Below are 25,787 nucleotides of genomic sequence, written 5' to 3' on the forward strand. Positions count from 1 at the left end.
CTTTCTTTTTATGTTCTTAAACTGTTCCTCACTTGCACAGAAACATAAAATTTGAAGAACACACACACATATATTAATGTCATTGCTGAAGGACTCAGATTTTGTTTCTGGGTTTAGCCCATTGGCAAGGTCGAATTCCTGTAAATGTTAGCTTTGTGTTTTTCCAATGCATTTTCTCCTGAACATTAGTCAAATATATTATGGAAAGTAGGGACAATGTATACATTTAATGTATACATTAGCTTAATTTATTTGTATATCTGCTTTTCACAACTTTTAATACGTGGATCACTTGATTTATAAGACATCAAAAACTTTAAAACAAGCTATGACGTCTTTAGCATATAAACAAAGAAGTAAGCAAATAAAATAGAGGGACATGTGAATTAAAAAACAAATTTTCAAGATTTAGCCTGATTTTTATTTGGTTGGGAATTAGAATGCATTATGAGCACCCTCTTTTTTCAAAGCTGTATGTGGTTCTCCTTGTGAAGAGGTTAAACAATGCTGTTAGCCAGTACCCTACTGAATGTGTGATCCAGCCAGCTTAAAAAACTGACAGCCTGTCCTCTGGGAAGATGCATCACTGTGTGATAAATTTCTTTGCAAGGGAACTTTCATGGCATGAAACCCAGATTTACTTGGCATCACGTGATGTTCATCAGATTCCACTATTTTTTAAGCCTGGAAGTTACACCTACAAATGCTGCAGTGTTTTAAGATGCTGTATTCTTAAAAGCCAATGGATAATTTGGTGTAGGTTAATCCCATTAAAATTAGAAACAAATTAGCTTGACACTGAGGATGGGAAAATCAATCCTTACTTTACAGAGAGAAATTCTTTATTTTCACACCAGGAATTGGAAAATGCTTTTCCTGCCTTCACAGCTTTTGGTATACGTATTTAAGAATTATTTTTTTCTTCTCAATACAGTTCAAGACAACCAGAGGAAACCACTGACATGAAATACATTAAATGTATTTACTTGAATCACATATCTTTCTGAAAATAATTTTTCTGAATTTATTAAATAAGCTTGTGTCGTTTGGGTTTCTTGTTCTTCCAAGGACTCACAGCTGTAAATTTCTTAGATTAGCTCAGTTTGGAATGTTTGTGCAGTTTTGATGGCACTTGCAAATACTTTATTAATACTTGTCCTGATTAAAGTCTTTGCAAACTGTATGAACCCTGAACAGATGAAATGAAATCAAGGAGATAGAGACATCATAAACATATAGTTAAATATTTGCAGATACCAATACATGGAAATTGCTATTTTTGTTAAGTTCATGCTGTGAAGCACTTTTTGAGCTATATACTTTTATTTTTATATATATAAACTACTACTTTTACTGAGAAACTCGCAGCTGTTTTGTAGTCAGTAGAGCTGCTTCCCTACTGGAATGGGCACTGGAAATGCCTGAATGTGGACTTAGATGGCTGTAGCCTCTTGCCTTAGCTCTGTGTGTACCATTGTGGTGCTCTCTCTGTGCTGTGTGGCATTGAAAAAATTGCAGCACTGTTGATTTTGCTCCCTGAGATGGGACTTTCTACTGTGGATCTTCTGCTGTTGCAGAGTTCTCTCATCAGATTTGGCTCTAAGGAAACATATGTCCCTCTCACTGGCATTAATTTCACTCTCTCCCCTGTACTGCTGTTATCACTGCTGCATGTATAGAGCTCTTAAGATGCAGGAAGGATGTGCTGTGTGCATGTCCAATTGAGGCTGAAAGTGACCAAGGGGTTGGTTCTCCCCATCAGAAGGAAACTCAGTGTTGAAATGAGCTCAGGTTCCTTTAAGGAATTAAGGAAATGCCTCCATGTTCCTGACAGCACCCTTGCAGCAAATGGAAAATACAGCTCTGTGCTGGGAACTACAAAAACCAGAAAGACAAAATACTGTGCTTTGGATGAGATACAAAATGTCATATTCTGAAATTTTACCCGAGTTTAAGAAGTATATATTTAAAAATGTCCCTCTTGTGAATTGCAATTAGTGGTGCAGAAACCTGCTGCCTTCTGGAAGACAGACTGCAGGGGATAAACAGTATTTCTGTTCCTCTATAGTTGTAAAAGAAAAGAATTATTTTAAACAACAAAACAACCACCTTCTTTTCCAGCTGCCAAAAATTAGTGGGTGTAGTTTCTGGGGATTTTTGTCAGAAATGTTAAGCAGTCCTTCAGTTAAAAAACTATGAAGAAGTATTTGGTTGCACTGATACTATTCCATATAAACTTGAAGTAACTCCAAAATTTAAAGCTTTTGGATGAGGCTACTGGTAATGTGAAATTCATCTCTTATATGGTGGATAAAAAACCCCAATCATTTGGAAAGAGATTTATATGGATGAAAACAGATAAATTTTCATATTTGAATGGAGAGGGAAGGACTTTCTCGTAGAGAAAAAAATAGATTAAACCAGGAAAATTCATGTCGACAGTTTCAGAAAAGGAAGGCAATCTGTGATATTTTTAGAGTTGCTTCAAATACAACTTATATATATAAGCTGAAATGTCAAAAAGACAGTGATACTTGAATTTTAGTGAATTTCCTTGGGAAGTGTGTACTCAAGTACATATTATCCTTAATCTTACACATTAGGTACACCCCTTTTAGTTCCAAATGTGAAAATTACAAATCTAAACCATGGTTCTCTAAGTCCTACATATTATGGAATATATAAGGTCCAATTAACATTGCAGCTCTACTGCACTTTATACTTAGAGTCTGGATACTGTTTCAGCTACAGCTTTCCTTCGAATACATAAAATTTGTGCTGAGGAGAAATTTTCTCTACTGCCACATACACAATATCAGCATCAGTAATGCCAAGAATCAGCACTGGCTGCTGCTATGCTTAGCTGATAATGTCAGTTTGGCCATCATGCCTGGATTCCCCTTTGTGAAAGCTGCAGTGCTGCGGGCTGACTAGATGCATGCCTGGATCCAGCCCTGATTAGGAGCTTGACTGTGCTGTAAATTGTGCCTAGGACTGGAAACTTGAAAGGAGGGGATTTGCAAAGTAAATGTAGCTTTTATAAGATAGCTGGAGCCCAGTCAGGGGTGGCAACCCTTGTCAGTGGTTGTTAAAACTTCAAAGTGGGGCATAGAGAATCTCTGGGTAATGGTAGGTTTGAATAAATCTTTGGATAATAACTCCTGTTATTATCATTGTCCTGTTATAATCTTTGTCTACAAGTTTTGTTATACAAAGGACTGATGACTTAGCTTGTCCTGTTGTGTACAAAATACATCTCCTTTCAGGTTATCCTCCTTAGTTCATGCTGCTTATTTCCCTCTCAAGGTATGTAGTAAATGCTTTTTGCTTTCCCCTGCAGACAGAAAAATATCTTCAATTAGATATTTATCTAAAGCTGTTACCGGCTTTAGCTGTGTTTGTTACATAATGGAATTCCCACACAGCAAAGCCAGGCAGGCCAGCCCTGCAGCCCCATCTAATAACAGCAAGAGGTGCACATTAAACTCACAGTATGGTCACATTCCTTTCACAGTAACTTTTGTACATTATCACAGGACTAAAATAAAATTAGCAGCCAAAAATGTTATAAGCAGGAAAACAGCATATCAGAGGGATAAAGAAAGAACAATTTAGAGCTATCAATTATGAATATTTAATGATAGCAAGGTACTGTTTTTGCAGAGCTTAGCTGGATTCCTTCTTGCCAACAGAAGCATCTAATTCTTTTTTTTTTTTTTTTAAATAAATTTATTCTGGTTTAAACAATTACTAAGCCCTTTTGTCCAATTTCTCATGTTCCATCTTATACCCTTGGTACAGGACTTCACATTGAGAGCCTAGAGCAGGCTTCACCTTTCTTCCTATTGAAAGCTTCTTACGCCTTGGGAGATAAAGACCAGAATGAAAAGAACATACAAATTCTAAGTGGGAAGTGATGTGTTCTTTTCAAATGCATTTTACTTAAAATATATCCTAAATTGTTGTTAGTTGTTGGACTAATATGAGCCAAGCTCTTTCTAGTTTTCAGATGTTGTCTGATTGATTTGTAGATCTGAAATCTGCAAGGCTGTTGACATCTGCTGCTTTGAGACTGAAACACGCTGAATACTACTAATTGTTCATTGAGCTATGGAGCCTCTTATGCAATTAGGCCACTTTTTTTGATGAGAAAATCAATTTTAAATTAAAGGACTGCACTAGGGAAAGGTGTAAGTTAAAGGTTCTACCTAAAAGGAAATAGGAAAACTATACTAGAACTGTAGTGCTTTTTCTTGCAGCAGATCTGAAGAGCTTTTATCCCTGCAACACATCTCAGTACCTGAAGATGAGCTTTTTGCAGAACATGGTAATTCACTTTCAGAAGTTTAGTTACCTTATTTTGGACTTGGTGTGATTGTTGTGCTGGTGATAAGACAGTGTTTGGAGACCACAGGGTATGTATGAAGGACAGCAGAAGTATAAACAGGACAACTGAACAGTGATGCTCAGGGAATCTTATTTGATGCACTCACGTGTTATTTAACTGCAGAAGTATTTTTTTCCTAGAGAAGTACAAGTTCATTTTTTTGCCAGGAGAGTAAATGCAATTGGTACAAAGAGCACCCTTTATGACATCCTGAGGCCATGGTGTTTTCCCCCTCTTTATTCTTATGCTGCCAAAGCATGCAAGCAAACTCAGACATAGAGCTGCCAACTGGGTTACTCCAGTTTGTTGAAACTAGAGCAACCTGAGCTGAAATACCTTCACACCTCTTCTAGCTGATTCTGACTCTACTTTTTACCCTTTGCTTTGCTTCTAGGTGGATGTGAGATGCCTCTGCTTAATGTCAGGTGAAGGTGTGAAACTGGGCTAAGCATTAGGTTTGCAAGCTCCTTAGTCAATCCCCCTATGTTCTGTCTTAAGTTCTCAAATGATCTTTTCAATTTTTATCATTATTTAATCTGGCTTATCTTGACTATGTTAACGGATGAGTTCACACTGATACATTAAGACTCTTATATTTAGGCTGAGCTGTTTGAATCCTTGCCTGTAGTCATGGACAGATGGACTGGTAACAGACAGATGTATCAGTGTCCAATACTCATAAGATGATCCTCTCACAATGTCAGAGATACTGACCTTTCCAGGAATAGAATGTGTCTCACTCACATGCAATCTACTTGATCTGCTGAGAAAAGAAAATATAATGATGATGTGAAAAGGTTGAAATGCATCCTTTCAGTCAAAGTATTGGTTGGTTTGAGTCAGAAATAGTTATGTATGGATAAAAACTTGAGAACTACATAAATACAGGCATATCTGTGCACATGCAAGTATGAAGCATTTAGACTATGTGCTCTTTACATTTCCTAATCATGGCAAACAATATGTATAAAAGAAAGCTTTTTGTTCCACCTAAAGTTAACAGAGAAAACACTCATGTCCTTGGCAAAAAAACCAAAAAAACAGCATTATTTTAATTTGTCTCGTTGATGGTGTTTTCAATTAATTATGCAAATTTCCTGACACAAAATGAAAACAAAAAACACTGGAAAGACCCTTCAGTTCAGTTTAGTTCAGTTCAGTATCTTCTCCTTTAACTAGTCTACCAAGGACTTTTTGTTTGATATCATTATAATACTGATTTCAACATAGAATTAACATGGTATTATCTTTATATTTGACATACCTTTTGTATCTAAACCTGTTTTAAATGTCATTTCATGCACTACATCACATGAAAGAAGTTGCAAAGGGATGCAAAAGGTATTGTCGTGTGCACTCGATATTCTCTCTCTGGCAGATACTTTTCTTACAGACAGATTATTTCTGCACAATTTGGTTTGGTGAACTACACTGAATGTTGAGTCTTACAGTCACAATTCAGCAAGTTTTTATGTGCCTGAAATATAATAGTCTTGTTAGAGTAAATAAAAGAAATACCACCATCGAATAGGTGCTACCCTTATTGAGATGTGGAAGGCTATGTACCAAATTCTTATATAAATTCCATCACTGGGTCTGCCTTGTTTCTTTTGCTTTAATATTTCCTTATATTTATTTTCCAACAATAAGTTTCTTCTGTCTCTTCTTTGGTGCACAAAAAGGCAGGAGTGGCTTTATCTGAACAAAAGTACTCTCTCTCACCCAAAAGTTCCTATCTGGAACTTGTGTCTGCTTGAGTCTTTGAGCGGTGCTAACTCAAGTTTGTGGTAACAGACATAAATTACATTTTGTTGTGCTGCTCCAGCTGTGTGCTAAGGGGATTAATTTCAAGGCAATATATATGTTTCTGTCTCACTGTTCTCTTTGACTTCAGGAATGTGAGGGCAGATTTAATTTGCTCTGGAAGGGCTGGTAGGGAGGGAGAGTGACTCAGTTTCTTATTTGTGCTCTGCATTTCTTTCCTCCCTGAGATAAAGTGATCGACAGCTTGGGTTACACAAGTCTCTTTGTAGAGAAACACTGACCCAGTCTTCCATTTGTGAGTGTTGGTCTCAACCTTGTCAGGATGTAAACCGATAAAAGAAATATTTGTGAAGCCCTTATCTGTGTGCTGAATCATTTTTCTTTGTGGCCTTTTGAACCTGATGAAACCCATAGAAAAATGTGGTCTTAGACCCTTGTCTAAGGTCATCTCTAGTACAGGCACAGGGAGCATGGTCTGCAAGGGGGGGAGCATTTTCAGCACTTGCAAGGAGGAGCAGCAAAGGAAGATCAGGAGGGACCTCCTCCCTTGCTTAGCTGAACCAGGACCAAGCAAGACAGGGTGCCTCATTGCATGGTTGGTGGCTGATAAGTCTGGGGGTTATTGTGAGTAAACACTAAAGTAGTTTGTGTAATTTATTTAATGTCAAAGAAACCTGGGCGTTCACTCAGTTTCAAGCCCAAGTGCATTTAATTTAGTGAGCTGTTATTTTATTAAAGATAAGCAGATAACTTACAGCAGCTTGCTTATGTGTCTGCACTTAGAAGTGGTTGCCTTGATTGGTTCCAACTTCTAGAATGGCAATTCTGGTTGTTACTGTGCCTAATCCTGATTTAAGACTGCAAATATTTTTGCTCATTGCATTTTGCTATTTCAGAATATGCCCTGACCCGCAAGAATTGAAAATTTGAGGAAGCATATTCGGGACCGTAAATACCTTAATCTTAAAGCTACATCTCCCTCAAAACCTTCATGTAAATTAGGATATATGTAGATTGTGATAATTTAATATAGAAAATTATACTCTTTAGTTTTCAAAATTGGTTCTTTAGAGGTACACTTTTCGTGCACTAGCTCAACACCTTGAATAAACCAGATGTGCAATCAGTTTAAATACAGACATATTGATGTGCTGTAATGGATGGTCCCAGTGCAAAAAAAGTCACAATGTGTTTGCAGATGAGTAGCACTGGTCATATTCAGAAAATGACATGGAAAGAAGGAGGGAAAAAAGGCTGTACAGAAAACTGTGTACCTGTGGACAAGTCCTGAAAAGGGGGTGCATGGGGCTGTCCTGAAGGAATATTGGATGAGCATGAATACAAGATACAGGAAGACACTGACTTATGAAGAAGCAGAATTGCTATAAATAGTTCAGTTTAGGGTCCAGGGAAGACTATTCAGTAGGAAGGTTACAAGGTGGGAAGGATGGGAAACAGGCCCAACTTCTGAGTACTCTGTTGAAGAGTAGGACATCTCTATTTCTGACGTGTCATGAATGTTCCATGGAACAGCAGAAACACAGCAAAAATAATAAGATTAGTCAAATTGTTGGATAATTTATACTTTTTATGATGTGCAACATAGAAAGGCTAGTAAAGTCACTAAAGTGTTAAAACATTTGTCTTATGCCTTCTGTAGAAGAAAGAATATGTTAAAATTGCAACATAAAGGTCTTCTTAAACTGGAAATGGAGAGAAAAGAGGGAGTCATGATTCCAGGAAGTGCTTTGAATATCAAAGGCAACCCTGAATATTTCATTTGCTTTGAAAGGACACTGATCAAGCTTTGAATGTTTCATTTGCATTAAAAAGGGACAAGAATACACAGCTAAGAGAAATCATCCAGGATTGGAGGAAATCAGCCAGCAGATGGAGTAATTTGATGAATTCTGCACCCTTAGCTTCTGCAGCAAGAGTTTTTGGGTGACTTATTTCTTGAGCTCCTAAGAAGAAACCATTTTGCTGTTAAAATTTTGCTGTGCATTATTAAATGTTTTACTGTTTGTAATCCAGTTAAAAACTTTCTAATTAATTGTGCAAACTTTAGAAACTAGCATTTATTGTGCTTTAAGCTTTCATACTCACATAGGATTATAGAGGAAGTTTAGATGAAGCTGAGAAATTGGGGATTTATAACCTCTTTGAATGTAAAAAGAATTTATATGAAACATCTTCCTTGGGACAATCTGCACACAAATTAATGTTTTTAAGGAACATGTGTGCTTTTCTGGTGAGGCAGGAGCTGGTCTGCAGGCTATTAAATGCAGAAATTGGTGCAGTGAACAACCATCCTAAAGGCAGCAGGCCATGAAAATACCTTACCATGAAGTGTGTGGAATGAAGCAAGTTCCTGCAAGACTTTTTCATCTGGTCTACTTGACCTTAGGATCAATTGGATTGGAGCAGAGTCAAACCACAGTAGCTAACCTGACTCTTTTCCTTAAATAAGATTGTTTGAGAGTTTGGCATGAAACTGTGCCTAAGTCCAAGAGTTCAGTTTGATGGCAGCTTTCAACTTTTGTTTTGTAACTTCACCCCTCCCTCTCCCCAAGCCTTTAGTGTGGTCTCTTTGCAACCACAGAACACAAACTTTGTGAAGTCTTTATATCATTTGTGGAGGCCCTCATGGATTCCAAAAATCTGGCATTACTCTGTAGATAGGCATAGAATTTATGAAACTCTTGCCAATCTTGCCAATCTTGCCAACCTGGAATTTTTTAAAAAGCAAAATGTTTAGATTAAATTCAGGAAGAGCGATAGTGGTGAAAACCCCAGTGCTTTCTAATACAAAGAGTCAACCTGCTGAGTAGAATTAGCCATTGTACCTCCCAGTTCTCCTCAAAAACATTTTGGTAAGCAAAACCAGAATTTACAACTGAGTTGTACCAATTAATAAAGTTCATTCCAGAAGTTTGGAAGGTACCTGTGAATGGCACAAATTACTGCTCAATTTACTTGATATATTATGACACAAAGGTTCTTGCCAGAGCCCTTGGCTTGTAAACTGAAAAAACCCAAACCTCTTATTACTCTAATTAGACACATAAATCAGGTCAAATTTATTCTATTTTGGCAAGAGATGGACAGCTCATAAATACAATTGTAATTGTGCTTTGTAGGAATTTGGAGGAGTGCTTTGTAGCATTGCTTCTGGGCACTAAAAAATGATAGGGTTGGTTGGGATTTTTTTCCTAACCCTTGAAGGGAAAGGATTCAGTGCTGCTTTTAAGATTCAGGTAAAATTGTTGCATATTAACCCCTCATTAAGGCAAATAATAGATAATTGCATTTCAGAATCTTTTTCATTAAAGAGGGAAAGTCTTTGCTACTCTTCCATATTCTGTTGTTCCCTGTGAGTTATATCATGCATGCAACAAATTGAAAAGCTTTTTGCAGCTGATGTCTGCTTCTAAAACCAATGAAAACTTGCTTTCAAATTATGAGAATGCACTGAGAACTGTGTACATAATATGTGTGCAAATGTTGCAGAAAATTCTTTGCTATAGGATAGATGAAACACAATTTTCAGGTTTAGCAAATGACATTGAAATATCTAGAACATTAATGCTGGGAAGTGAAAATAGCTGAATGTGCTGCTGTGGGCTAAGGTAGAATTATTTTTGTCCACAGTAGCTGGCGTGGGATTCCATTTTGGATTTGTGGTAGGAACAGTGTTGGTAACACAGAGATGTTTTTTGCTGATAATGAGCAGTGCTTACACAGTGTCAAGGTCTTTTCTGCTCCTCACCCACCTTTGGGTGGGTTTGGGATGCACAGGGAATCAGGAGGGCACGCACAGGACAACTGACCCCAGTGACCCCATGGACATCCCAGACCATATGGTGTCATCCTTAGAATATCAATTTGGAGGCAGAGAAGGAAGGAGAGATCTGTGCACTGCTCAGCAATAACTGAAGTATTTCTGCAATAGAAACCCTGTTTTCAGCACAAATCCAAAATGCAGCTCCATGATAGCTACTGTGAAGGAAATTAACTTCACCCCAGAAAAACCAGCACTGGGTGATTAAAATCAATGCCATTATTGCACTAAACACTGAGAATTGGTTAAATGAAGGTATTTCCTCTCAGACTCCCTGAGAAAAGAAAGATGGAAATTATTATTTCTACCAAGATTAAGTAAGCCTTAGGGAGATTCCTATGTCTGTAGTAATTTCAGAAAATGGAGATACCCCTAAAAATGAGAAACACCTCCTTATACTTACCCTGACACTATTAGGCTTCTAAAGCTGCAGTGGTATCATATTTGTATTAAAATAGGCCATACAATGTCTACTTTCTATCACAAATTAAATGCCGTTGGTGTTCTAGTTCCATTTACGGTTCTGGACTTTGAATTTTTAGTTAATCTGCAGTACTCATTGGACCTGCAAGATAAAGGCCAGCTTAGTGTATCAACATCAATTTAGGCTTCATCCTATGTAGAGAAAGTTTCAAGCTAAAAATTGAAGAGAAAGGTTCAGAAGAGAATGGCTGCCTCACATGTATATATACACCTCCAAAAATATCTCTGTTAGTAACTGAGGCCTGGATTCCACCTATTTTGAGCTGCCAAGAAGTCTAGCATGTTCTTAAATAAGGTGATATGTTTAGATATATCACATCAGAATGAAGTCCCAAAATATTTATGTCACTGAAATACCCAAATCCTCTTCTTCCTGAAAGTGATACTATTTATACAGACTGCCAACCACACAGTGTTAGTTTCCACTGACACACCAAAGTTCACACAGACAAGTATTATGAAATTATAAATATATACTTACATAGAAATAATTTTATGTACTATAAAATTATATATATATATATATATATATATATATATATATATATATGGATTATTTATATACTCACATGCACCAGTAGGCAGAGAGGCACATAAAATTATAAAATGTAACAAGAACTGGGGGGAAACAGTTTGCCCACTTAGAATGAAAAAGAGCAACTTAGATAAAAGGAGCATTTTTTGACTGTTGTCAAAGAACTCATTCAGTTTTAGCAGAAATAATCTTTTAATACCTTGGCCATTTCAGAAATAGAAAGCTGAACCAGAAATAGAAGGAAGCAGAACTAAAGAAATAGAAGTTGAACCGACTGATATTGAAGGTGTAGGGGGTGAAATATCAGGTAGGTTTTTGTTCAAATCATGTCTTCCAAAGTTCTGGTCTGACATCAGTGTGATTCTAACATCTGTGTTCTCTAAGAGACATCTTAATCAATGATGTCTCTATACAGTGTAGAGCAGGCAGTTTACTAAAGTTTTGGGGATTGTGAGGTGTGAAAAAGAATACTGAATGAAAATCACTTATTAAGGAATCCTAGTCCCCTTGAATCTGATAAACGGATTTCATAGTTGGAGACTTAGAAAAATAGCTGGAGTTAAATCCATATATTTCTTTTCTGTATTAATTTCCTCTCTTCTTCACTTTGCATATTTTTCTCTCTGTCTTTATTTGCCCTATTTTTGTGTATTTATTTGCCTAGGGTTTATTTTAGCGTGTGCCATATTAATCAGCGCAGAGGAACTACTGTGTTCTGTGTTCAATATACAGGCATCCAATCACTGAGAGAATATTTTCATCTGTTCTCATGTTTAATATTTTTTTCTTGTGTTGACACAGTTTGTTTGGTTTGATTAAAAAAACAAAGATAAAAACAGAGGAAAGCTAAAAGTGTTTTATAAATAATGAAGGGGATGTGTTGACAACCCTTTGACAGCCAGAGTAGGAAATACATAAAGAATTTTAAATGAAAATACAACCCCAGCAGGACATGAACACAATGGTTTTTGAAGTATGCCACAGACACTTTATCAATTATGCTTAAAAAACCAAATGTGTTGGTTAATACCTAAAAGATGCTTAAAGTATTTTTTTGGGTGACAGATTCACAAAGAGCTCTGTTAATTGAAAAGGAATGGAATCTCAATCCCAGAAAGTTTGCAAGTAATATTCCTGACACAGAACAGTAATATTTTTAGGAGGAAATACTAAGAAATCAGAGCACTTGCTGGTAAGTTCTAGCTGACCCTAAAGGTGTCTGAAGTGTCAGAATTTTTAAAAGATGAGTCTCCTGTTATCCTGTTATGAAAGTCTTATTATCTTTCAAATGTAAATACTTCTTTTTTAAATGTTAAGGACTTAATCAGTTGTCCTCATGGAGATAAAGTTCCTATTTGTGGACACAGTGACCCTTAGATAACCCTTAGATAAGATGGGTGCAGTATGTTCCCCAAGTTTACATGGAGTAGGCAGCAGTGATCCAAAGTCATTGTACTCTCATATCTTTAACCAGAATTTGATTTGAAGGATATATTTTGAATTCTGAATTTAATCATCCCTTCTGTAGACAAAACCTGTCCTAATTTCCTAATTAAATTTGTTCATAACCAGATTTATTCCAGTGTCCTTGTTGCATTTTGTTGTGTTTTGTTTCTTTTCTCTGGTGTTTGTCCTTCTAATGTAGAGACCCATCTTTTTCACTCCTCACTTTCATTTTGCTAAGATAAACAGGCCAAATCCTTATAGTGTTCACTGTAGTACTTGTTTTTCTAGCCTCTAAATCATCTCAGCATCCTTCCAGTTTGAATTCACATTTTTTGAAAAGAAAGATGTCCACCTAGATAAGTTCTTGGTGACATCTGGTAATATAGCAGTAATTTTCCATATTCCCACAGGAGTGCTGATTCATCTGATATAACCCAGGATCATATCTGTGCTTTCCATGAAAGCATTGCAGCAGCAGGAAAATTGCGTCTAAATCTAACCAACAGTTCAAGACTGCACTGTTCTTTTCCTTCCTTATTAGCATTTCCCTACCAATGAGCTCTCAGGTTATGGCAGAAATACTTGTTATGCCCTAACTGTGGGTCTTTGTAACTTTTCCTATATAAATTCTATTTGTTTCCTAGTACATAATTTCTTCCCATGCAAGTTTACAGTCATCCAACCATATAATTTTTAAAATTATTCCACTGTTAGAAAATCTTACCATGTTGTGGTCATTAATGGTGACTTCATTGAGAAGCTCCACAACAATGGCAACTCCTTTTACAATGACAACCTGTTGTTTTCAGAACAACTGACTCTTTCATTTTCAGTCAGGTTTTGCCTACCTTTAATTCTTATAGTCCCAGCCTTTATTTTAAGTGATAATTTCTCATAGGGTGAACACAGGAAAATTTCTTGAAGACAATTTTGTCCATATCTTTCCAGTCATAAAAATCAGTTATCATACTGAAGAAGGGATCTCTCATGATTTACCATTAGTAAATTCAAGCAGGATTTTTATATCACATTTTATTTAGCTTCAAGACTTAATTTTTAATGTTACCACACCATTAATATATTGTTAATATTTTAATTAATAGTTGTTAATTAATAATTGTTAATTTTCCTTGCCTATGTTTAGAAGTTTTATATTTGCTATTGTACAGCTGTATGAAACAGTCCAATCTTGATTTATTAAACAACCTCTTTGATCTTTGCCTTGGATTTCACAACATCATTTTAAATATACACATTATGCAATTGTCATTGTCCCACTCTGCTGGGAATCCAGGAGTGCATTTTCTTTCTGTTATTAAAGTCAAAATGAATACTGTGTTTCATTGTTGTAGATTTTAGAGGTTGAGGGTATTTTTCCTCTTACAAGGAGTTAAATGGGACCAGAAAATAAGGTATTCTGAGGCTCTCTTTACTATTTGGATAATAGTTTTTGGAGTGCTACTATTCAAAAATTTACTCAATAGATTGTAGAAGTGCAAGAGAAACCATGATAATGACTCTGAGAGCTTACTGGATTCTATTTGAACAGACTTTCAATTAAATATTGTTATGAAAACATTTCCTCCTCATTTTTCAGTTAGTAACTTTCAGTGTTTCTCATGCCATCTGATCTCTGCTGAGCTCTTTGGTTCCCAGACCATTTCAGGTCTCTCAATATATTTTCTTTTAAGCTTCTTTTCCCACTTCAAGATCAAGAAATGTTTCTGTATGCCAGATTACTGTGTTATAGTAACTCCTACATTCCCTTTCACATGCTCTCAATCTTCCAGGAATACCATTGCTCTGGTTTTTGTCTCATTGGACTACTGGACAAACAGGAATTCAGCCCTCTCCAGAAATAGGCAGAGTTTTTTCTATTATATATGGTCTGTTCTTGGAGATGGGTGTTAGACACTGCATGTGAAGTCCAGAAATCAGATAACATGATTCTTGTGGACAGATTTCAGCTGTGCATACCCCAATCATCTGCTGCATATTGTTTTTCTGTCTTTGTACATTTCTGGGAACAGAACTGGAATAAAACCCTGTTTTTATGTCCAATGGGGCCTTCTCTTATTCAGATATGTGGAACCCTGTGGGCACAGTAATATTATTGACCCTTAACATAACAGAATTAGTCCCATGGCGTTCAGCCTTCCTGTGTGCTGTGCTTCTGTCTGAGAAATTAATTTAATAGGAGTGGGACACTAACAGACAATTACTGCAGTGGAACAATTGACAACAGTGTGGAAACTCTGATGCAGTGGACTTCTTTCCTCCCACAGTTAAAAGTCTGGTTTTCATTTTACTTTTCCTCCTGCAATGTAACATCCTGTCTTTGACATGTTCATAGATCAAAGGTATTTTTTCCCCTGACTGGAGTCATAATTTGCTCATGTACTGTTTCAAAGCTGACTGAACTCATTTTTACCATGGTAGCTGTAGTTAGTCTCTGTGCCCTAAATCTGGGATGTCCTCTCCTACATTTGACTTTCAAGTCCTTAGCTAGTTTCTGTGTTTGACACTGCAGAGTTGAAAGTCACCATTGTGCTGGGAAAAGAAAGAAATCTGCCTGCCATGGCAATGGAAAGGTTGCTGAACAAATTTCTCTGGAGGCCATCTCAGGTATGTAGCCTATGGAAATCAACAGCAGGAACATTCAAGATCTCAGCCTTAATGCCATTAGAAATCCATAATACTGTCAAGCTTGTAGTTCTTTGGTAGAAGGAATTTTAAATTGAATTGAACAGGAATCAAACTTCTCATCTAAGTTATGGATAAATAAAAGATATGTTATATAAAATAATAAACCTGATGCCTTAATAAGGCTTTCAATTTCCATGAGACAGATAGAAACTGATAGGTGAAATTGAATCTTGAACCAGGTTCCAAAAATAAATGATGAATATACTTCTAATAAGTGATTAGAAAGACGTAAACAAATGGTAATGTTTGGTAAACAAAGGGAAAATGGGAAGGGGGGAAGTACTAAAGGTAGAAAGTTAGAGAAGAAAATAACTCACAAAGTAGTTAATTATAAGTAGGATGCCAAAGGATGTCTGAAAAGAGGAAGAGAGTTTAATTATGGTTGCATAAAACTAGGCTGCTTCTAAGGGCAATTAAAGAAAACAGAGGTCATAAAGGGAATGCCTCATGTGGGCTGTTCACAGAGATATCCGTAAATTTGAATATTGTTGGTCAGAGAAAAGAGTAAAACAGTTTCTTTACATCAGGGAGAATTTGCATTATTTGGGAAAATTTTCCAGTATCTTGGACTCAGTTTTCTGCAGTAAGCATGGAATGTAAGTAAGAAGAAATCTATAGAGGGCATGTGGCCCCAATAAAATCATAGCAAATAATAGTATAAAACTGTTTTAGCATTTTATATCCTTCAACTTTCATTCATGAAATTAATGCTAGAAAACAAGTTATAGTCTTTTTAAAAGGTAGAAGATTATTACATTGGAATTGGTTTAGAAAATTTAAATTGAAACAATAAAGAAGATTCATAAATATGCTCAGTTATGGCAGAATCAGAAGTTATGAAGCCTGGTGAGTGATGATGTAAAGTGCACTGTGATCTTACTGTGGGTGTACCAAAATAGCACTGCTTCATAAGAAATCAAGGTTCAGCAGTCTGTGAGATTTTAGAAATGAAGCACCTTGAGAATACTGAGCAAGGGAATAGCTATGTGAGCACATGAGTCTCACACACATGGAATTCCATTTCTCTTAAAATTCCACCTGATGTCAAATAACCTTTTTCGGTCTGTGTGACAAATAACTTGATTTCTGTAGAGGGATTGAAGATTTCTGTAGAGGGACTGTTTCCTTTGCTTATGCTGTTTTGTGTGCGAAAAGATTCAGGGTGAAGGTTAAGTTGAACACATGAATTGTGTGGCGTGATCACGAGATCACCAAGTTCTGTTCACTCATTAAATACTTTAGAAGAAATGTCCTTGGATTGAAGTGTGCTCTTGCAAGATCAAAACAAGTGCTGTTTTTCATCTTATCTTTTAAAATTAAATCCTTGTAATTCAAGTGGATTGAGAACAATCTTGTGCTGCTCTGTTGCTAAAAGCATAAAGGTAAGTGGAGATAATTCTAATGTCAATTCAAGGGGTTGCCTACCTCTCTTCAGCTTTCAATTTCAAGCCAGCTGCCATTAGCATTCAGTAAATACACCCACATGCAGGGAGACGTGAGTTGTGACATCCAGTGCTTCCAAGCTGCAAAGCCAGATGCTGGAATGGAATTCAAGAGCCTCTTAAGGTCCTTAATTTGTTTCCATAGGAAATGAGGGCTGTCACATCCCTTGGGTTTAAAACACAGCACGTGTGGGAGTTGTTGAAAACAGCTGGTAGAAAACACTAGAGAGAGAGTTACAGATGAGATTTTCTTCTGTGTTAGGTCTCTCTCTGAAACAGCTGCTCAGAAAAAGAAACTGTTTCCAAGGCTCACACACCTGAGCTGGATAGGTGGGCATAGAAAACTGGAACACTTTTTTCCTTTTAAACAGACGCTGGATGTGCATTTATATTCACCCCATTCAGAAAAAATGTTGGGTTTGTTCAGCACATTTCAAAGTACCTCTGTAATATATAGCCATATTCATATTATATCCTAGTTTCCTGCTATTGGGAAAACTTTTATTTTAGATTAGAAGGATGAAGCAAATAGATCTTCAGAGAAAGAAATGCATTTCCAGCTCTCCACAGTGTAACTAACAAAGTATAATAACAGCCAATGAAGAATCTAGCATCAAGAATATAGTAATAATTTCCTAATTGCATATACAACAGGTGTAAATTAAATAAGTAGATAAATGAAGCCTGAAATAAACAACCCTATAGGGACCACAATTAATATAACAGATGATAGGTGTAGAAAAGAGTTGTTCACAGCCCGACCACAAGAAAACCTTCTGCAGGGAAAATGTGTTTTATAGCTCTCTTCTAAAGGTAGGCAAAAAGATTTGGGCACAGCTGTGTCTTCAGTTTCAGAGGAATGCATTGAAATGCTGCTTGTAAAGTTGAAATTATATCGAACAACTATCTATCAAGGAGTGCTGAGCCCCATTAAATATTGTATATGGCAATAAACTGAGTAGGAAATGAAAGGAAGAATCAGCACATTAACAGTTGGTTAAATGGGCTGGTTGTCTGCCGATTAGTAATTTAAAATGATTAATCACAGCAATAAGAAAACAATCAAAAATCAAAGAAAGGCTGTGAGAAGAAAGACAAGTTTTTCAGTGGCACATTATTATAAAGGACATTGGAGTAAAGAACGCTGCAGGACCTGGGAACCAATGGCAAAGAGGCAGAAGTAGGTGGATACAGAGCTCCAAAGACTGTATTCAGCAGATATTAGTTTTTCATACAGACACAGCTCAGAAGGATAAATGGGAAGTAAGGGCCTTTCATGGGAATGTCTATTTTTCTAACTGCACTCACAGAGTGCAGTAACCAGAGCTTCTGTGACCTTCAATTTGTTTCCATACTTATTTCATAATGTCCATTTATTTGGTGGCTCAGTTCCTTCTTCACATGTTCATAATTGTTAGTTCCTTCCATTTTCCTTGTTATAGCACAAATATTTCTAAGAAGAAAATTTCAAGTGTAAAAGCTCTATGTCATATCTCTTCCAAGGAACTCTGTATGTTCCAGATGGTTTTAACCTGACCAGTGAACATTTTTTGCAATGTATATTATCATCCCAATTCCCTTTTATCTGTTTTACAGCCATTTTGCTTTTAGTAAAGAGGGTCAGAATTTGCGAAATTGTGCAGTGTAAAATTTTATTGCTGAGTACTTCCACTTTAGCAGTTGTTTCTACACAGGCAAATTGTATTAAAGATTGAAACTGCAGCTTCACTGGACTTGGCATATTTAGGAAGAAGGTAATACTTTCTGAATGCAGACTTCTTTTTTATCTGTATTGAAAGAAGAAACTCATTTAGAGGCATATGTTGATAATCTTGAGAAATCCTATATGACTTGTGTTAATACTGCTGGTAGAATTGGAAGGTAGTTGTGGGGAAGACTCCCTTTAACTGACCTTGAGCAGGTTATCAGTCAATGTTCAAAGTGATAAAATAAGTAGGATCAAGAAAGGTGTTCATTTTACAACTTGAAAATAATTTTTCCCAGCTCCTGAATCAGTCTTGTGTTTTGCTTAAACACACACAGTGGAAAGAGGGACACAATCGACATGTTTAATAAATTTTTTAGATGATATCATTAGAAAAGCTGTTCATTTTATCTGTATGCTTCAAATAAATTGTTACATCTCTAAATATGTTTCTTTTAAATGTTATTATTAACAATGTACATTAATTTAACTTTAATTAATTAAAGGCTCATTCTGCCATAAGAAGTTAAGAGTATTGTAAAGTCTCTGTTCTGTGGAAAAGCTAAGGGTATATGCAAAATCAAAACCACATATTTTCTTAATGGGGCTTCCTCAAAGACCACTTATTTTAACATTGCATTCGGTGAGAAGCTAATATCTTTTTCAAAACCTTTTAAGGTTTCATTTTTATCCACATGATCAAATCAGTAGGTTAAATTACAGAGAGTGAACAATCTGCCACGAAAGGCCAACTCATCCCAGTACCACATAGCTTCCTTTAGGTAGAAACAGAGAAAAGCTTTGATTCTATCAGTCACTAGGGAACTCTGTGAGATCAGAACAGGTTGGTGTTACTCTGACTCAGAAGTTCATACATGACACATAAGTGTGTTATCTTATCTTACTGGGGAGATTGTCTCTGAACCTTTGGAAACAGCTAAACAGTGGGAAGTGGTACCACTCATTACAACAAACTAAAAAAAACCTTGAAGATTGGCCTGTTTTAGTAGGTTTGGTTGTGTAGCCAAAGATGAACAAGAGAGCAGTTGTGCCTTGTTGTCTCAGGTGCATTTGAAGCAGTGTTCCTCTCATAACTTTTTCTCACATGTAAGCTTAATTCTGTTTTTTCCAAGTTCCTGCTCTCCACTGTAAATTTGTTACACAGTATTCAAGGAGGTAAGACCAAAGGACCTCAAGGCAAGATGATGAGAAGGCACACAGCACCATTCCAAACACACAAGCTACTGGCCTGATGGAAAACCTTTCTAAGTTCCTATGGAGCAACATGCTTCACAGCTCACATTTTGCCATCTTTTTACATGTACCTCCAGGAAAATTCCTTCCTCATGCACAGATAAGAGTCTGGGAAAAAAGTTGAAGAAAATCTGTATATATGTGTTGCTTGACATTACTTAACTTATCCCCTGTTTACGCCAAGATGATTTAAAGGGCAGAAGGGCTTGTTCTAAAAGGTTCTCTCCTAGGGTCAAAATTTTTACAATTCTGAATTTACCATATCACCTATATACAATAATTCTTTTAATGTATTTAAAGAGGTTATTCCAAAAATGATACATAATCTTCAAAAAGATAGCTGAAAATCCAACTTGACATCCTTCTTCCCTTGTCTGAAATATGGTGCATCATCTCTATATTTTTCTGCACTGTATGATATCCTGACAAACTTTCCAATGTTCTAGAATAATAAAGATAATCTGTATTTTTCCTGTTTAAGATACCAGGTGTGAGATGGCTCATGTTCTATTTTTGGAATGTTAGTAGGCTAGCAGCCTTTTATAATTTATTCAAGAGGGAAAAAGGTCAATCAAATATTTTTCACATTATGATTTTTTTCTGGCTTTCAGAGGCAGAATTATAACCAATAGCAATATAAGCAATTCTACATGATTTTCTTCTCGCTCAGCTCTAAGTAGTATTTACCAAAATCAGTAATTCATTATGTCTCTAAAAAACAAACAGGAAAGGCTCAGAACTGATGGATTCAAAGTATCTCTGAAGGCTTTCTTTTCAAGAGGCTAAGAGTTTGCACAGCCAGTGTTTTTATGGGACCTGTTTTCTGAGGAGTATGATTTTAAAACCTACAGAGGTGATATTTTTCGCTGAGCTTTGAATCCCCATGGACTGTGTTAGCCTTTTGCTATGCTGTGTGCTGTTAGATACCGAGGTGATGAGGGGCTCGAATTCTTTGTCATGAGCTAAACCTTAGATTTCATCAGCAAAACATACTGAAGGGAAATACATAAAGCTTTAGAATGCTGCAAAACAGCTGTAACCCACCAAATAAAATTAAGAGACCATTTTCTTGGCTGTGGTCCACCTCTCAGAAATGTTTGTATGATCACAATTAAAAAAAGAATAAACTATTGTTTATTGATATGCAAACAATAAATTTTAAAAAAGATCTATTAAAGAATGAGAGGCATTCTTTAAAAAGCAAAATAAGTAACAGACTTTTATTTCTCAGCCAACATTTGGAACCTTGCAAACACATGTTCTAGGATTTAAATATCAGCATCCTTAAAAAAGAGCCATGTGGCATTTCTGTTAAATTCACCGCATCCTCCTTTTTTGTACTGTAACTCTCTGTTTTTTCATAAACCTGATAGGTATGAATCATTTAACTCTAAAACAAATTTGAAAATTAGCTTTATTTTTGTAATATTTTTCTTCAGGAAGAAAATGCAGGCAATAATCTTGTACACTATCTTTTAAGACTCTCTACATCAAAATCTTAATTGAAAATTCAAAGTATCCATTTTATGCCTAGAAGATTTTCTCTACAAATAGAGTGAAGTACAACTCTGAAATGACACATGTTTACATGGAGATACAACTGAAAATGCCTAGTGGGTCCTCTGTAGTCACAGATACTGGTTTAGCGAAGCCGTGCCTCTTAAAGCGTGCATACTAATAGGAGATACTCATGGAACCAAGCTTGCATTTGCCTTCACATTTTGTAACATAAAGGTCTAATTCAATTACAGCTGTTAAGGGCAAGCTCTGTAGGACAAACAAATCATCAGGAAGCAAGCAATGGGTTTGCTAGTTGTGTTTTTTGTAGCATATATTTTTCTTTTACAGAAAAGATGGAAATACAAGGCATTTTAGTGAACCCACCACATGACAAACTGATGATTTTCTCCTCAGCAGTTAGTTGCACAGTCTCCAATAAAATTTGATAGGTTTTTGGTGTCTCATTTCTTTAGGAAATCACAGTTTTTCTAACCCGTGGATACGGGTTACATACGTGTACATATGGTTTTAGATACATGGAACATGCTGGAGAAATTCTGTGGTAAATAAAGTACATCCATGCAGCAAATTGAAACTGTCCTTTGCCCAAAATAACCACTGCAATTTAGTCTCAGAATTTGTGAAGGAAATCACTGATTACCATCCCAGACAGACCAAAGTTGTCTGGGTTTATCCCTGTATGCAAGTGTTGCAATGTAGCAGGAGTGGAGCAGAGCAAAACAGCTGGTGCAGAGGAGCTCACACATCTGGATGTGCAGAGTGTAAGGCTTTTGCTGCTCTTGTGCTGGGTGCTGTGCAGTGGACCCCACTAACAGCCCAAGTGCCCTTGCTGGTGTGACCCAGAACCACTCTCAAATGTGACACAGAGAGCAGCAAGTGAAACTGGTTGGGAGAGCCAGCTCAAAAGCACTTTCCTGATCTGAACTGAAAGGCCAATGTAGATATATCTTACAAATCATTTGTGGGATGTGCCCTCTGACAAGACAGCACCTTTGAAATGCTTTTTGCCTCTGCTGTGGTGCTCTGCATGCACAAGCAGCAGTGGACCTGCTTCAGGTTCTTTGTGGAATGAAAACATCTAAGAAAACAGTGCATTCTGATTGCAATATCTTAGAAACATTCCTGATTTCTCTGAAATGCTGCAATTCCCCAAATTTCTCTCTTAGCACACTTAGATAAAATGCCATTGTATGACTGTAGTATGCTGAGTGTGCTTGCCTTAAGTGAGTTGATTAAAAGGTTCCTGTTTTCTGGAATTACTAATGCCTTGAAATTAGTCTCCACATCCTTGGCTGAGCCAGTACTATTTCATCTATACTATGTGCTGGTTGGATCCTGCCAAGGAGTTGAGCAGAAATCTTATTTCTGTGATGCACTGGAAAGATGCTTGCAGTACTTTAAATTGCTGTAGATGAAAGAAGTGATTTACACCTTGAGCATCATCAAAGATGATTTCAGCACATTTTATTTCTTGTCACTAGCAGCATAACTATTCCTGTTATTCAAGTGAAAATAAGCACTGAATCAATAAAGTCCTCGAATTTTCAACCTACAAACTGGCTCTGCCTGGCTTCCTTTTAACCAACAGAAGTGTCAGATCAGGCCAGCAGAATCCATTCAGAATTTTTAGGTTTTCTTATCCTAGCAATGTTAATGTAAAATGTTTGATACAAATATCTTATTTATTTCACTGGTCTCACATTCATTTTAACTGAGGTGAGAAACCTACATATTTTAGTTTTGTGGCTGTATGTCTCCTTGATTCAGAAAAAGGTATTTGGTGGGCATAGAGGGGTTTTTATTTAAGATGAGTGACAAGGGTCTAAAGGTCTACCAATTTCCCATTGGAATAGGAAGTGGTATTTCTGATTTTAAAAGAAATAAATGTTATCTTTCCTAAAAACTGAAAAATAAGGATATTGATTTAATTTTCTGGAAATTTGCATATAATAAATATTATGCAAATTATGAAATGAAATTTATTTTTTTAAAAAAATTGAGATATAATAACTCTTTCCTGTAGGTATTAATGTATCAATATGCAATCCTGGAATTCTGACCCACTGATTTTCCATTATATAAGATTGTTTCAGAAAAAAACTTTCCAATGGAAATTTTTCCTCCATATTTGCAGGAGTCTGAAATTTAAGTACTGTTAATATGAGGTCTCTACAGATTAACCTAACTTTTCTGGATACAGAGTCATCTGAGTGACTTCAGCAAGTGACTTATTTTAATTTAGAATCCAAATTTCCATTTTATAAATTTCTTTTATAAACCAAAAGGATTAAGTCCTGTGTCAGTGGAAGACATGGAGTATTTTACCACATCAGCTTACCTAAATTTATGCTTATTAAGGGCAGAATTTATCCTCTTATGATGTTAGTCTATAATATATATGGGAAGAAAAATATTAAATTAGACATAGGTAGAAAGACTGATTTAGAGAAGCATTTTTTGGTAGAAGAAGTTTAATAGAAATGAAAAAATAATTTAACCTCCAAACAAAATACTGACATATCCTGCACTGAAGTGCTTCAAATGTCAGCCTCCCACCTTGAACAATTCTTGAAAAATATAGGAAAATGTATTTGAGAGCATTTGGTTTTCTTGTCTTCCCATGAACTGATAAGTTCTGAAACAGTAAATTAATCTCTTTTTTTTTTTTTAAATAAGAGCAATAGCAATATTACTTCATGAGACAGCTTTTAAAGAAAGAATTACAATACAGAAGAAGGAAGAGCTTTGCTTGAGAGAAGTTTAATGTCATCATAAATGTGCTAAAACCATTGACCGGCTGCTCTCATATGTGGTGTTTTTGTTTTCCAGAGACAGATGTTTTAAATCATTTATTACCTGTTTGAAGAAGTTAATGAACAGTATGAAAAGGGGAAACTTTTGTTCTTTCCTTTTTTTCCTTCTGTAATGATGTTTACTATCTGGCACAATGATTATTCCATTTTCAGAGATGTTCACCACCTTCTGCTGCTGATTAAATTCCTGTTTGGTTTCCCTGCCAAATCTGCTGGATTAAATTAACAAGCTCTGTCTGCTTTAGTGGGAATGACCTGCACTGACCTTCAGCTTGTACAAAATAATAATCTTTTCAGTGATTTATTGATTCAGTGCTCTTTATCTTCTTTTAAAGTAATATGCAATGGAAATGTTTGCCTTTACCTTGACTGAATTTGCAGACATACTCTGCTTATTTCATTATGCTTGAGACTTTGGCCCTTTATATGTAGTATTTTTGTACTCTTTGCTATTATTAACACTTTGTTTCCTTCAGAGGTTTCACTGGAACTTGATTACTCTAAGGAAAAAACTTCATATGAGCCTTCAATCTATAATAGGGCCCTAGTCTTGAAAATTATCCACATCAAAAGACCAATTTAAGAAGTTTAAGCCCTTTCTCTTTTTTTAAAAGTAATTTACATTTTTGTTTAATTACTTCCTTAATTCATTTTCATTTGTTGTCAAAAAAATTTATCATAATATATCTTCAATCATGCTTCCTTTTGAAGTCCAGAGAAATATAAGTACAAACTCCTCTTTTTTGCAGGATAGATTTCTACTGGGTGGTTTTGCAGTCCTTGCGTCGTCTGTGTGGGCTGTGAACGCTGCCTTGGCTCATGAAATCTTATGGCCATTGCTAAGGCATAACACTCATGATCTGCTGTGGAAAATAGTGCTCAAAGGGCACAGATAACCTCAGATAACATCTGTGGAATGAGAAAGGCTGTTCACAGAATCACAGAATTACAGCTTTGAAGCCAAGAATCCAGGCGTTTCAAATAGCTCTGGTGGGTCATAAATTGACCAATGGAAATTTTGCTTAAGGAGTCAAAAGCTGTGGATACAGGGAAACTGAGACTCTGCAGAAACACTAAACATTCATGTTTTTCTGTTTATTTTCATTTTTCCCTTCTGTTGATTTTGCCAAAGAAGATAGTTTTATTTCTTAGTGTTGGTTGTCACTTCACTTTTGAAAATAGAGTTAATAGTGAAGTCTTTGTAGATCCAAATCCCATCACCCTTCAGGTGAATGTTGTTTTCCCCATTAGACAGGTGGGAAAACTTTTTCAAAAAGACTCCCATTATGCATAGCTTTGGAATGGATATTTTTCTTTTGTTGTCAAGAGGATATTTTAAAAAATCTGCTTTGTTGACACCACTGCAATATTAAACCATTTCTATGCTATTTCAGTAAATCGGTTCTTTGGTTTATCCCAGTTGCAGAGCTTCAGCAAATCCTTTTTATGTGAAATGTAAGGGAAAAATGGTTGCAATACATTTCAAGTGAAAGACAAGATGAGCACTTACAGACATCTTAAGCGACCAATTGATTTGTTGATGACACTGATGAAGGGCAGTGTTCCTTAGTAAAGAGAGATGAGGTAACCACATAATACTCTGATACTTGTGTTTCGGTGTTATTGTTGTCTGTGCACACGGATAAAAACCAGAATGGCCATCTAAACCATACTTTAGTGTCTGTATTGATTGCTGGTTCTCCAACCAGCCCTGTTATGAATTGGCCATTTATCACTTCAGAGGAAATGAACATCCCCAGATTTTGAGCTACAGCTTCTGTAACAAGGGTCTTTTCAGACAAAAAATCAACATGTAAGATGAAAGCAAAAATAAGACCTGTATTTTCTAGCCTTGCCTATGTGAAGTGATCAGGACAGCATACAGAGATC

The 25,787-nt window shown here is 36.2% G+C and overlaps 1 long non-coding RNA gene across 3 annotated transcripts in view; it reads right to left on the reverse strand.

The window, feature by feature from the left end:
* Positions 1-805: 805 nt before the first annotated feature.
* LOC111924197 (uncharacterized) overlaps positions 806-25,787 on the reverse strand; it is a 35,791-nt gene continuing 10,809 nt past the window's right edge. For 2 of the 3 annotated variants that reach the window (XR_015278194.1, XR_015278196.1), the window contains 3 exons: positions 10,396-10,557; positions 5,010-5,150; positions 806-3,334 (listed from right to left, as the gene is read on the reverse strand). This is a non-coding gene — a long non-coding RNA (uncharacterized LOC111924197). The remainder of the gene's footprint in view (positions 3,335-5,009; positions 5,151-10,395; positions 10,558-25,787) is intronic. The other variant, XR_015278195.1, reaches the window with a different exon arrangement.

Source organism: Cyanistes caeruleus, chromosome 1, assembly GCF_971803275.1.
Source record: "Cyanistes caeruleus chromosome 1, bCyaCae1.hap1.1, whole genome shotgun sequence".
NCBI classification, from domain to species: domain Eukaryota; kingdom Metazoa; phylum Chordata; class Aves; order Passeriformes; family Paridae; genus Cyanistes; species Cyanistes caeruleus.